The sequence below is a fragment of the Coregonus clupeaformis genome, chromosome 19 (assembly GCF_020615455.1).
Source record: "Coregonus clupeaformis isolate EN_2021a chromosome 19, ASM2061545v1, whole genome shotgun sequence".
Classification (NCBI taxonomy): domain Eukaryota; kingdom Metazoa; phylum Chordata; class Actinopteri; order Salmoniformes; family Salmonidae; genus Coregonus; species Coregonus clupeaformis.
In genome coordinates, this window is record NC_059210.1 from 17,882,061 (window position 1) to 17,895,328 (window position 13,268).

The window sequence follows — 13,268 nt, forward strand, 5'->3', positions numbered from 1 at the left end:
CATGAAACACAGACCTTATATGAAGTAGTTCTAAAATCCCCTATGGGAAAAATTAATGGTCTAAAAATGATTGGAACCATTTCCAGGTTTTACCACTAGGTTTTATGGGTATTATGACTCATACTGTGGTAGTCGATTGCGGAGAAGAAAGCAAACGTCCCTGAGTGTGGCGTAGTGTTTGGCCGGAGCATGGAGATTGGGTAGCCAGGCAAACCAAACAAGGCTAGAGAGGTCCATTTGAAGGGGCTACATAATATACAGTACCAGTCAAAAGTTTGGACACACCTACTCATTCAAGGGTTTTCTTTATTTTTACTATTTTTTTACATTGTAGAATAATAGTGACGACATCAACACTATTAAATAACACACATGGAATCATGTAGTAACCTAAAAAGTGTTAAACAAATCAAAATATATTTTATATTTGAGATTCTTCAAATAGCCACCCTTTGCCTTGATGACAGCTTTGCACAGTCTTGGCATTCTCTCAACTAGCTTCATGAGGTAGTCACCTGGAATGCATTTCAATTAACAGGTGTGCCTTCTTAAAAGTTAATTTGTGGAATTTCTTTCCTTCTTAATGTGTTTGAACCAATCAGTTGTGTTGTGACAAGATAGGGGGGGTATACAGAAGATAGCCCTATTTGGTAAAAGTCCATATTATGGCAAGCTCAAATAAGCAAAGAGAAACGACAGTCCATCATTACTTTAAGACATGAAGGTCAGTCAATACGAAAAATATCAAGAACTTTGAATGTTTCTTCAAGTGCAGTCGCAAAAACCATCAAGCGCTCTGATTTAACTGGCTCTCATGAGGACTGCCGCAGGAATGGAAGACCCAGAGTTACCTCTGCTGCAGAGGATAAGTGTGGGTGAACGGATGATCTCTACATGTGTAGTTCCCAGTGTAAAGCATGGAGGAGGAGGTGTTATGGTGTGGGTGTGCTTTGCTGGTGACACTGTCTGTGATTTATTTAGAATTCAAGGCACACTTAACCAGCATTGCTACCACAGCATTCTGCAGCGATACGCCATCCCATCTGGTTTGGGCTTAGTGGGACTATCATTTGTTTTTCAACAGGACAATGACCCAACTCACCTCCAGGCTGTGTAAGGGCTATTTGACCAAGAAGGAGAGTACTGGAGTGCTGCGTCAGATGACCTGGCCTCCACAATCCTCCGACCTCAACCCAATTGAGATGGTTTGGAATGAGTCGGACAGCAGAGTGAAGGAAAAGCAGCCAACAAGTGCTCATATGTGGGAACTCCTTCAAGACTGTTGGAAAAGCATTCCAGGTGAAGCTGGTTGAGAGAATGCCAAGAGTGTGCAAAGCTGTTGTCAAGGCAAAGGGTGGCTTTTTGAAGAATCTCAAATATAAAATATATTTTGATTTGTTTAACACTTTTTGGGTTAATACATTGTTCCATATATATGTTATTTCATAGTTTTGATGCCTTCACTATTATTCTATAGTAAAAATAAAGAAAACCCCTTGAGTGGGTGTGTCCAAACTTTTGACTGGTACTGTATATCCAACAAATGCCTTTATATCGAAGTTCACAGACGGTTATTGCACTTTTTGTGGTAGGCTACTGAATCTGAGTCGCTGTGTTACCTTTTTTTTATTCATGTGATACCACCCCCCCCATTTTTTTTTATACACAGATAAGAAGCTATAGTTCAGTGTTAATGGTCATGATACTAATGAGTAAATGCGATGTACATAAACGTGCATTTTTAAGATTTCAAGCCTTTATTGCTATATTAAATTACCTCAGGTTATAGTAACAGAAAAGTATATGTACTGTACAGTATAATGCCATTTTTGATGTATGATGAAATGTGATCTGTCATCTCCTTTATTTTATTGACATTTTATGTGTATTTTTGTGTATGGTGTTTTTTTGTATTGTGATATTGCCTGATTATGTGTATTGTAGGCTGTTGTTAATTGTTTTCTACAAAAAAAGAGAAGAAAGAAAATAATGTCAAACTATTGTCTAACTATTTTTCATTTGGAAGGCAGATTTAAGCGTTTTTATCAAAACAATCACCTTTTCATGTGAATCCTACTCATTACTCCACATGCTTTGAAAAACAGCGCTATATGTAGCCCATGTATCTGATGATGGATGGCCAGAAAACAGTAGTATGACGTGCCATACTCTTTTGGTCCAGACAGAATCAGATGCATGGTCTACAGAGACTGAGACAGAGGGGCGCTGTTTCGCTCACTCGGATGCTTTATCTGAGATTGGTGCATCTTTCTGTCGGCGCGCGTCTTGGTCAAATAAATTATCAATATTTCAATCTTTTATTTGGACGGGCAAGGAGGTACGGCCGCCCATAACGCCGGTCCTGCAACAAACCATGGCGGAGTTAGTGCCTACAAAAATGCCTACATTTGGCAGGAGGTTAGGAAGTGCAGCTCAGTTTCGTCCTCATTTTGTGGGCAGTGTGCACATAGCCTGTCTTCTCATGAGAGCCAGGTCTGCCTATGGCGGCCTTTCTCAATAGCAAGGCTATGCTCACTGAGTCTGTACATAGTCAAAGCTTTCCTTAAGTTTGGGTCAGTCACAGTGGTCAGGTATTCTGCCACTGTGTACTCTCTGTTTAGAGCCAAATAGCATTCTAGTTTGCTCAGTTTTTTTGTTAATTCTCTTTTTGTTTTCTCATGATTTGGTTGGGTCTAATTGTGATGTTGTTGTTGTCCTGGGGCTCTGTGGGGTCTGTTTGTGTTTGTGAACAGAGCCCCAGGACCAGCTTACTTAGTGGACTCTTCTCCAAGTTCATCTCTCTGTAGGTGATGGCTTTGCTATGGAAGGTTTGGGAATTGCTTCCTTTTAAGTGGTTATAGAATTTAACGGCTCTTTTCTGGATTTTGATAATTAGCGGGTATCGGCCTAATTCTGCTCTGCATGCATTATTTGGTGTTTTTCGTTGTACACAGAGGATATTTTTGCAGAATTCTGCATGCAGAGTCTCAATTTGGTGTGTTCCAAACGTGTGCCAGGAGAAGGAGGGTCTGTGCTATTCGGAATAGTATCTCTATATCCATGATGAGTCCTATCTATCTCTACGACAACAGGCACAATGCTGAAATGTCACGTGCCTCCACTTATATCAGTGCATTCGTAACAATCTAACCATTACGAAACTTCTATTCGATCAAATAAGCCTCAAGTAACAAATTAGCAATTTCATTTTTTGTTGACCAAATTCGACACTCTTTAATTGACATCCATATAAAGATTCTTCACTTTGTGGGATTCTTCTTGTGGACAGATTTCGGGCGGAGTAAAACCTCTCGCTTTGCCTTTTTGTCTCTCTGCTTCTACAAGGTTTCCACAAGTGCACAGCCACAAAGTCAAAATTGTCTATATTGTAAATATTCATGAAAACAAAAATGAGCTTTTTGATCTTAATTCAAGATTAGGCATAAGGTTAGCTTTAAGGTTCGGTTTAAGGTTAAGCACACGCGCATGCTCAGCTGTATCCCCGGAAGTGTTCCAAACGTGTGCCATGAGAAGGTGGGTCTGTGCTATTCGGAATCCTTGGGACGTCCCTACTCCATTGATGTTGACATTTAAAATGGGTTATGTAAGGGTTAAGGTTAGGGTAGGGGTTAAGGTTAGGTTTAGGGTAGGGACGTCCCAAGGTCTAGCACTGACCATAAAGTCCATAAAATTAGTGTCATGGTAGCAGCATAAAAACGTCCGGTTTTCCTTCTTCTTCTTCGATGAGGTTTAACGGCGGTTGGGATCCAATAAATGTTGCATTACCGCCACCTACTAGACTGGAGTATAACTCCATTATACTTTGCTTTAAAAAATACAAAATACAACAACTACCCTACCATCTAATACTACACTCACAAAAAAATAAAAATATAATAATAATAACTACCATACTCCACTATTTAAATATATGTATTCCTACTTCAGGCCAACAGCCTGAAGGGATGGGACACCACCACTTAACACACCCTGTAACTCTTCTGATGTCAAGTCTCGCACACCAAAATACCTCTCTGCAGCTGCCACCACATCCTCTATTTTCTGCGACTTACGTTCCATCCCTGCAGTACATTTGATAACCATTGCTATAAATGCCAAAAATCCAATCTTACTGAAACATATATCACTTATTGGTGTATCCCTCTGTACCGGTACAGATCTACTACTCACACCACTCCTCTCAGGATCCCTCCCCCTTGACCCATCTTCCTCTACTTTATTCACTGCCTCAGCATATGACAACTTCTGCACTAATCTAACCCTGGAAACCTCAACCTGCCTCTCTCGCACCGGACATTTCGGATCCCCAGCCCCATGGGCACCCCTACAATTAACACATACCACCACTTTCCCCAATGCTACACATTCCTTTGTCTCATGCCCATCTGCACACTTCTCACACCTAGGAACCTCCCTCCTACACACTGATGCCACATACCCATAAGCTTGACACCTGTAACAACATAATGTATTCGGCACAAAAACTCGTACCGGATGACTTATATATCCTAACATCACATTGTCATGGAAAAAAGACTCAACATCAAAACTCAAAAGAACAGACAATGACTCTTCTGTTTCTCCACTCACGCCACTTCCGGTTTTCAGAATTTGCGTTCAAAATAAAAGTCTGCGGTAAAATGCTATGTGTATGATATGAAAAAAATATTTTTGCAGCTTAGCATAGTGCATAATGTAAAAATTACATAACCAAACTAAAGAAAATAACTACTTTATATAAGATAAATAATATATGGTGGAGCACATTGAGAAATGGTTGGAGCTTAAGTAAATGAATGTAAAGAACATACAATATTCTACAGACCCTACTGATCTACCACTGGAGTCTATATGTAGTGTTATTTCATGGTGTACTGTGGTCTAAATACCCAGCAGCACTTTCTAGTCCACCAACTCTATTGACTGCAATACAATATTGGCCTATAAATTACATATTGGTTTATAGAGAACTATTTTCTATGCGCCGAAGTAAAAGTGTTGGGATTACCAGTGGTGGAAAAAGTACCCAATTGTCATACTTGAGTAAAAGTAAAGATACCTTAATAGTAAATGACTCAAGTAAAAGTGGAAGTTACCCTGTAAAATACTACATGAGTAGAAGTCTACAATTATTTGGTTTTAAATATACAGTACTTAAGTATCAAAGTAAATATAATTGCTAAAATATACTTAAGTATCAAAAGTAAAAGTATAAATCATTTTAAATTCCTTATATTAAGCAAACCAGACGGCACCATTTTCTTGTTTTTTATTTATTTATTGATAGCCAGGGGCACACTCCAACACTCATCATTTACAAACAAAGCATTTGTAAATAAAATTGAATGTATCACAGTCCCCTTTAAGACTAAATCCATTCTGCAATGGCTGTACTTGAACTTGACATGATTCTGAGTTGCATAACAATGTAGCAGATTCTACATCCTTTTGACTATCTGGAGATAGGCCAACACAGTCAAAATTATACCAATTTGCACAGATATCACATGCTAGCATTGCTCATTTACTGTTATTTGATGATTTACAGAAACAAAACAGTGTTTTGTGTTTCTTGTGCTGTGTGACCCATTCCTCACCATATTTACCGTTCACTGCATTTCTCCTCCCCACTCTGTGTTTGATTGGTGTATCAATTAGTTTATTGTTTTTGACTTTGTTGCACTGACTTAAGTTTATGCTGTCATCCTCATCTCCTATCTTATTACATATGGTTGATGGGATCAAAGGGTTGGTCAACTCAACCTGTTCCTCAATCTAATTAAGACTTTGAATGTTTCCTTTGAATTCTTGTCCCACATATTCCTAAGATTTTCGACACTACGTTTAGTGGTAATGGGGTTTCCAATTGGCCATTGCAAAGTTTTGGCAACTTCCTCCCAAAATTGGAAATCACATTTTTAATTATGCTGCATAACAGAATGTATTGAAATAGCATGATAATTCAAACATTTATAATTTTATTTTCCCCCCATTTTTTAGTTTTATTTTCCCCCCATTTTTTAGTGAGTCTTAACATTTCATTTTCTCTCTATAAGCCAATATGTAATTTATGGGCCTATAGTTGTCAAGGGGTGCTGAAGGTGGGTGTGGTGCATGAATCAAGCGCAGGACGCAGAAGCTCAGTCCAAAAGACTTTAGTGCAATATTCACGAAGAAAATAAGCACAATAAGCCCGAAGGCGAAATCACGGCGCACACAGGCGTCAAACAATCGGCGCACTAACATGTGCGAAAAACCTCTCCAAAACACTGGAGGGAAGTACGTAGCTCCAACACGAAAACAGAAGAGCAATCACACACAAAGACAAACACAACCAACAAGAACTAAATAGGACACTAACGAGGACTAACAAGACACAGGTGTACAACATAAAGACAAAACCAACGAACCAAACGAACATGAAACATAGATCGGTGGCAGCTAGTACTCCGGGGACGACGACCGCCGAAGCCTGCCCGAACCAGGAGGAGGAGCAGCCTCGGCCGAAACCGTGACAGTACCCCCCCCCCCCTTGACGCGCGGCTCCAGCCATGCGCCGACCCCGGCCTCGGGGACGACCAGGAGGACGCGGAGCAGGGCGCGCGGGATGGTCCCGGTGGAACTCCGACAGGAGAGATGGGTCTAGGATGTCCCTCCCGCACCGCTCCTCCGGGCCATACCCCTCCCACTCCACGAGATACTGGAGACCCCCCATCCGGCGTCTGGAGTCCAAGATGGACCGAATGCCCAAGATGGACCTCCGCCCCCTCGATGTCCAGTGGGGGCGGAGGAGTCTCCCCTATCTCATTGTCCTGGAGTGGACCAGCTACCACCGGCCTGAGAAGAGACACATGGAACGAGGGGTTAATATTCTTATACTCAACAGGTAGATGTAACCTATAACACACCTCGTTCAATCTTCTCAGGACTTTAAAGGGCCCCACAAACCGCCGACCCAGCTTCCGGCAGGGCAGGCGGAGGGGTAGGTTTCTGGTAGAGAGCCAGACTCGATCTCCGGGTGCGTACACCGGCCCCTCACTGCGGTGGAGATCGGCGCTCGCCTTGTGACGAAGGACGGCCCGCTGCAGGTGGACGTGGGCAGCGTTCCACGTCTCTTCCGAGCGCCTCATCCAATCATCCACCGCAGGGGGCCTCGATCTGGCTCTGCTGCCACGGTGCCAGAACCGGCTGGTAACCTAACACACATTGGAAGGGGGGTTGGGTTGGTAGAGGAGTGGCGGAGAGAGTTCTGGGCCATCTCGGCCCAGGGAATGTACCGTGCCCACTCCTCAGGCCGGTCCTGGCAATACGACCTCAGAAACCTACCCACATCCTGGTTGACACGTTCTACCTGCCCGTTACTCTCCGGGTGGTACCCTGAGGTAAGGCTAACCGAGACCCCCAAACGCTCCATGAATGCTCTCCAAACACGGGAGGTAAACTGGGGGCCTCGATCAGACACTATATCCTCGGGTACCCCGTAATGCCGGAAGACGTGGGTAAATAGGGCCTCAGCGGTCTGTAGGGCAGTAGGAAGACCCGACATGGGGAGAAGACGACAGGCCTTAGAGAACCGGTCCACAACGACCAGGATGGTGGTATTCCCCTGAGAGAGGGGAAGGTCTGTCACAAAATCCACCGAGAGGTGGGACCATGGTCGTTGTGGAACGGGCAGGGGTTGTAACTTACCCCTGGGCAGATGTCGGGGCGCTTTACACTGGGCACACACTGAGCAGGAGGAGACATAAACCCTCACATCCCTAGCCAAAGTAGGCCACCAGTATTTAGTGCTAAGGCAATGCACTGTCCGGCCAATACCCGGATGTCCAGAGGAGGGTGACGTGTGAGCCCAGTAAATGAGTCGATCCCGAATCTCGAGCGGAACGTACTTCCGACCCTCAGGACACTGTGGAGGGCTGGGGTCGGTACGCAACGCTCGCTCGATTTTGGCATCGACCTCCCACACCACCCGGTGCCACAAGGCAAGACTCCGGTAGTATGGGAGTAGGCTCAACGGACCTCTCCTCCGTGTCATACCGCCGGGACAGTGCATCTGCCTTACCATTCTGGGACCCAGGGATGTACGTGATTTTAAATACGAACCTGGTGAGAAACATACTCCATCGAGCCTGGCGAGGGTTCAGTCTCCTCGCTGCCCGGATGTACTCCAGGTTCCGATGGTCAGTCAAAATGAGGAAAGGGTGTTGAGCCCCCTCAAGCCAATGCCTCCACACCTTAAGGGCTTGAACTACAGCTAACAGCTCCCTGTCCCCAACGTCATAGTTACGCTCCGCCGGGCTGAGCTTTTTGAGTAAAAAGCACAGGGGCGGAGTTTAGGTGGCGAGCCGGACCGTTGAGAGAGAACGGCCCCCTATACCTGCCTCAGACGCGTCCACCTCAACCTGAAAGGGTAATGCGGGATCCGGATGCGCCAGCACCGGAGCCGACGTAAACAGGTCCTTCAGTCTCCCAAAGGCCCTGTCCGCATCAGCTGACCACTGCAGGCGCACCGGACCCCCTTTCAGAAGGGACGTGATGGGAGCTGCCACCTGTCCAAAACCCCGGATAAACCTCCGGTAGTAATTCGCAAAGCCCAAGAACTGCTGCACCTCTTTTACAGTGGTTGGGGTTTGCCAATTACGCACAGCGAACACACGATCCACCTCCATTCTCACCCCTGACGCGGACAATCGATAACCCAAAAAGGAGACCGACTCCTGGAAAAACAGACATTTCTCTGCCTTGACATATAGGTCGTGCTCCAACAGCCTCCTCAATACACGACGCACCAGGGTTACATGCTCGGCTCGGGTAGACGAGTACACCAGAATATCATCAATGTACCACGACCACCCCTTGTCCCTGCATATCCCGGAAAATGTCATCTACGAAGGATTGGAAGACTGATGGAGCATTCATCAACCCATATGGCATGACCAGATACTCGAAATGACCTGACGTGGTACTAAACGCTGTCTTCCATTCGTCGCCCTCCTAATGCGCACCAAGTTATACGCGCTCCTGAGATCCAATTTTGTGAAAAACCGCTGCCCAAGCAATGACTCCGTCATGGTCGCAATCAGAGGGAGTGGATAACTGTATTTCACAGTAATCTGATTGAGACCACAGTAATCAATGCACGGGCGCAACCCTCCATCTTTCTTCTTCACAAAAAAGAAGCTCGAGGAGGCGGGAGAAGTGGAGGGCCGAATGTATCCCTGTCTCAAAGATTCGGCTATGTAAGTCTCCATAGCTTTTCTCTCCTCTTGAGACAAAGGATACACATGGCTCCGTGGGAGCGCTGCTCCTGCCTGGAGATCCATCGCACAATCCCCCTGTCTATGAGGAGGCAACTGCGTCGCCCTAGTTTTGCTAAACACGAGAGCTAAATCCCCATATTCAGGCGGAATGTGCAGTGCGGGCACTTGGTTTGGACTTTCCACTGAAGTCGCCCCCACGGAAACACCCAGACATCGCCCCTCGCACTGAGCAGACCACCCATCGAGAGCCCTCTGTTGCCACGAAATAGCAGGGTTATGGGTGTTAACCAGGAATTCCCAGCACCACTGGGTATGCAGGAGAGTCGATCAGATACAGCTGTATAGTCTCTTCATGACCCCCCTGCGCACACATCCTAAGTGGCGCTGTGATCTCCTAATCAACCCCGACCCCAACGGGCGGCTATCTAAGGCATGAACGGGAAAAGGTTTGTCAACAGGTAGGAGAGGGATCCCTAAATCTAAACAAAACTTCCGATCAACAAAATTCCCAGCTGCGCTTGAATCTACTAGCGCCTTATGCTGGGAATGAGGTGCAACCTGTGGAAAACAAACAGGTATACAAAAGTGCGCAACAGAAAGCTCTGGGTAAGTGGGATGTCTACTCACCTGGGAGGCCCCCCCAGTGCGTGGCCTGTTGTCTTCTCCCCCGGAGAACCCTCCCCAGCACCTGGCCGCAGTGTGCCCTCCACGACCGCACTTGGTGCAGGAGACAGGCCCCCTCGGGCTCCTCCTCCTCCTTTCTCTAGCGCCGGCACCCCCGAGCTCCATAGGGCTCGGCTCGGAGGTGCCGGAGGGCGGAATGGACGGACCCCCCTCGGGACTTCCACGGGTGGCCAGCAGGGTGTCCAGATGGATGGACATATCGACCAACTGGTCGAAGGTAAGATGGGTATCCCTGCAGGCCAACTCACGTTGAACGTCCTCCCGTAGGCTACATCAAAAATGGTCGATGAGGGCCCGTTCATTCCACCCTGCGTCCGCCGCTAGAGTCCGGAACTCTAGAGCAAACGCCTGTGCGCTCCTCCTCCCCCTGTCTCAAGTGGACTAGACGCTCCCCCGCCGCTTTGCCCTCAGGTGGATGGTCGAACACGGCCTTGAAGCGACGGGAGAACTCGGCGTAGGAGATGGTGTTGGCGTCCATCTTCCTCCACTCGGCGTTAGCCCACTCCAACGCCTTGCCCGTGAGACAGGAGATGAGGGCGGAAACGCTCTCGTGTCCCGAGGGCACCGGGTGTACTGTGGCCAGGTAGAGCTACACCTGCAGGAGGAACCCCTGACACCCGGCAGCTGTTCCGTCATACGCCCTCGGGAGCGAGAGCCGAATCCCCCTGGGTTCCGGACCTGGGACTGGTGGACCGGCCGATGGGGTTGGCAGGGTAGGTGGAGGCGTGGGTACCCGCTGGCCTCCCATCGGTGCAAGGTGTTGATGACGTCCTGTAGAGCGGTCCCCAGTTGTCGTATCTGGTCATCTTGGCCGCGGACATGCTCCTCGAGCGACTCAGGCGTAACTGCAGATCCTGCTGATTCCATTCTGGTTGTGTGATTCTGTCAAGGGGTGCTGAAGGTGGGTGTGGTGCATGAATCAAGCGCAGGACGCAGAAGCTCAGTCCAAAAGACTTTAGTGCAATATTCACAAAGAAAATAAGCACAATAAGCCCGAAGGCGAAATCACGGCGCACATAGGCGTCAAACAAACGGCGCACTAACATGTGCGAAAAACCTCTCCAAAACACTGGAGGGAAGTACGTAGCTCCAACACGAAAACAGAAGAGCAATCACACACAAAGACAAACACAACCAACAAGAACTAAATAGGACACTAACGAGGACTAACAAGACACAGGTTGAAAGACAAAACCAAACGAACATTAAACATAGATCGTGGCAGCTAGTACTCCGGGGACGACGACCGCCGAAGCCTGCCCGAACCAGGAGGAGGAACAGCCTCGGCCGAAACCGTGACAATAGTGTATTGCCTACATACTCAACTGGCGGACCGCAGACCGGATCCGGACCCAGAATGGGGTCAATACGGACCGCAGCCCCCCCACAAAATATTTATATTTTTTATATATATATTTAATTTTTTTACACAGGCAGGGTTCAACCCCTGGTATCATATAAACACACATAAGACATAGAATAATGCATAGAATTGCAGGAAATTAGCTTTAAAACAGCAAAACAAATCTCTGCCCCATGCAAAATGTGTAGAATTGCAGGAAATTAGCTTTAAAACTGCAAATTTCCACTCCGCCAACAAGAGGGGTGTGAACAGTTTGAGGTTGCATGGGTTGCGATGTGGGGGTTTGTTACTACGCCGATAAATTACATTATCCATCCGGACCTTTGCCACCTAGGAAATTTGTGTGACCAGACCTTCTCAAATAGTACACTGCTCAAAAAAATAAAGGGAACACTTAAACAACACAATGTAACTCCAAGTCAATCACACTTCTGTGAAATCAAACAGTCCACTTAGGAAGCAACATTGATTGACAATACATTTCACATGCTGTTGTGCAAATGGAATAGACAACAGGTGGAAATTATAGGCAATTAGCAAGACACCCCCAATGAAGAAGTGGTTCTGCAGGTGGTGACCACAGACCACTTCTCAGTTCCTATGCTTCCTGGCTGATGTTTTGGTCACTTTTGAATGCTGGCGGTGCTTTCACTCTAGTGGTAGCATGAGACGGAGTCTACAACCCACACAAGTGGCTCAGGTAGTGCAGCTCGTCCAGAATGGCACATCAATGCGAGCTGTGGCAAGAAGGTTTGCTGTGTCTGTCAGCGTAGTGTCCAGAGCATGGAGGCGCTACCAGGAGACAGGCCAGTACATCAGGAGACGTGGAGGAGGCCGTAGGAGGGCAACAACCCAGCAGCAGGACCGCTACCTCCGACTTTGTGCAAGGAGGAGCAGGAGGAGCACTGCCAGAGCCCTGCAAAATGACCTCCAGCAGGCCACAAATGTGCATGTGTCTGCTCAAACGGTCAGAAACAGACTCCATGAGGGTGGTATGAGGGCCCGACGTCCACAGGTGGGGGTTGTGCTTACAGCCTAACACCGTGCAGGACGTTTGGCATTTGCCAGAGAACACCAAGATTGGCAAATTCGCTACTGGCGCCCTGTGCTCTTCACAGATGAAAGCAGGTTCACACTGAGCACATGTGACAGACGTGACAGAGTCTGGAGACGCCGTGGAGAACGTTCTGCTGCCTGCAACATCCTGCAGCATGACCGGTTTGGCGGTGGGTCAGTCATGGTGTGGGGTGGCATTTCTTTGGGGGGCCGCACAGCCCTCCAAGTGCTCGGCAGAGGTAGCCTGACTGCCATTAGGTACCGAGATGAGATCCTCAGACCCCTTGTGAGACCATATGCTGGTGCGGTTGGCCCTGGGTTCCTCCTAATGCAAGACAATGCTAGACCTCATGTGGCTGGAGTGTGTCAGCAGTTCCTGCAAGAGGAAGGCACTGATGCTATGGACTGGCCCGCCCGTTCCCCAGACCTGAATCCACCAACGCCACGTTGCACCACAGACTGTCCAGGAGTTGGCGGATGCTTTAGTCCAGGTCTGGGAGGAGATCCCTCAGGAGACCATCCGCCACCTCATCAGGAGCATGCCCAGGCGTTGTAGGGAGGTCATACAGGCACGTGGAGGCCACACACACTTCTGAGCCTCATTTTGACTTGTTTTAAGGACATTCCATCAAAGTTGGATCAGCCTGTAGTGTGGTTTTCCACTTTAATTTTGAGGGTGACTCCAAATCCAGACCTCCATGAGTTGATAAATTTGATTTCCATTGATAATTTTTGTGTGATTTTGTTGTCAGCACATTCAACTATGTAAAGAAAAAAGTATTTAATAAGATTATTTCATTCATTCAGATCTAGGATGTGTTGTTTAAGTGTTCCCTTTATTTTTTTTTAGCAGTGTACTTGAGTACACTTGATGTATTGCATTT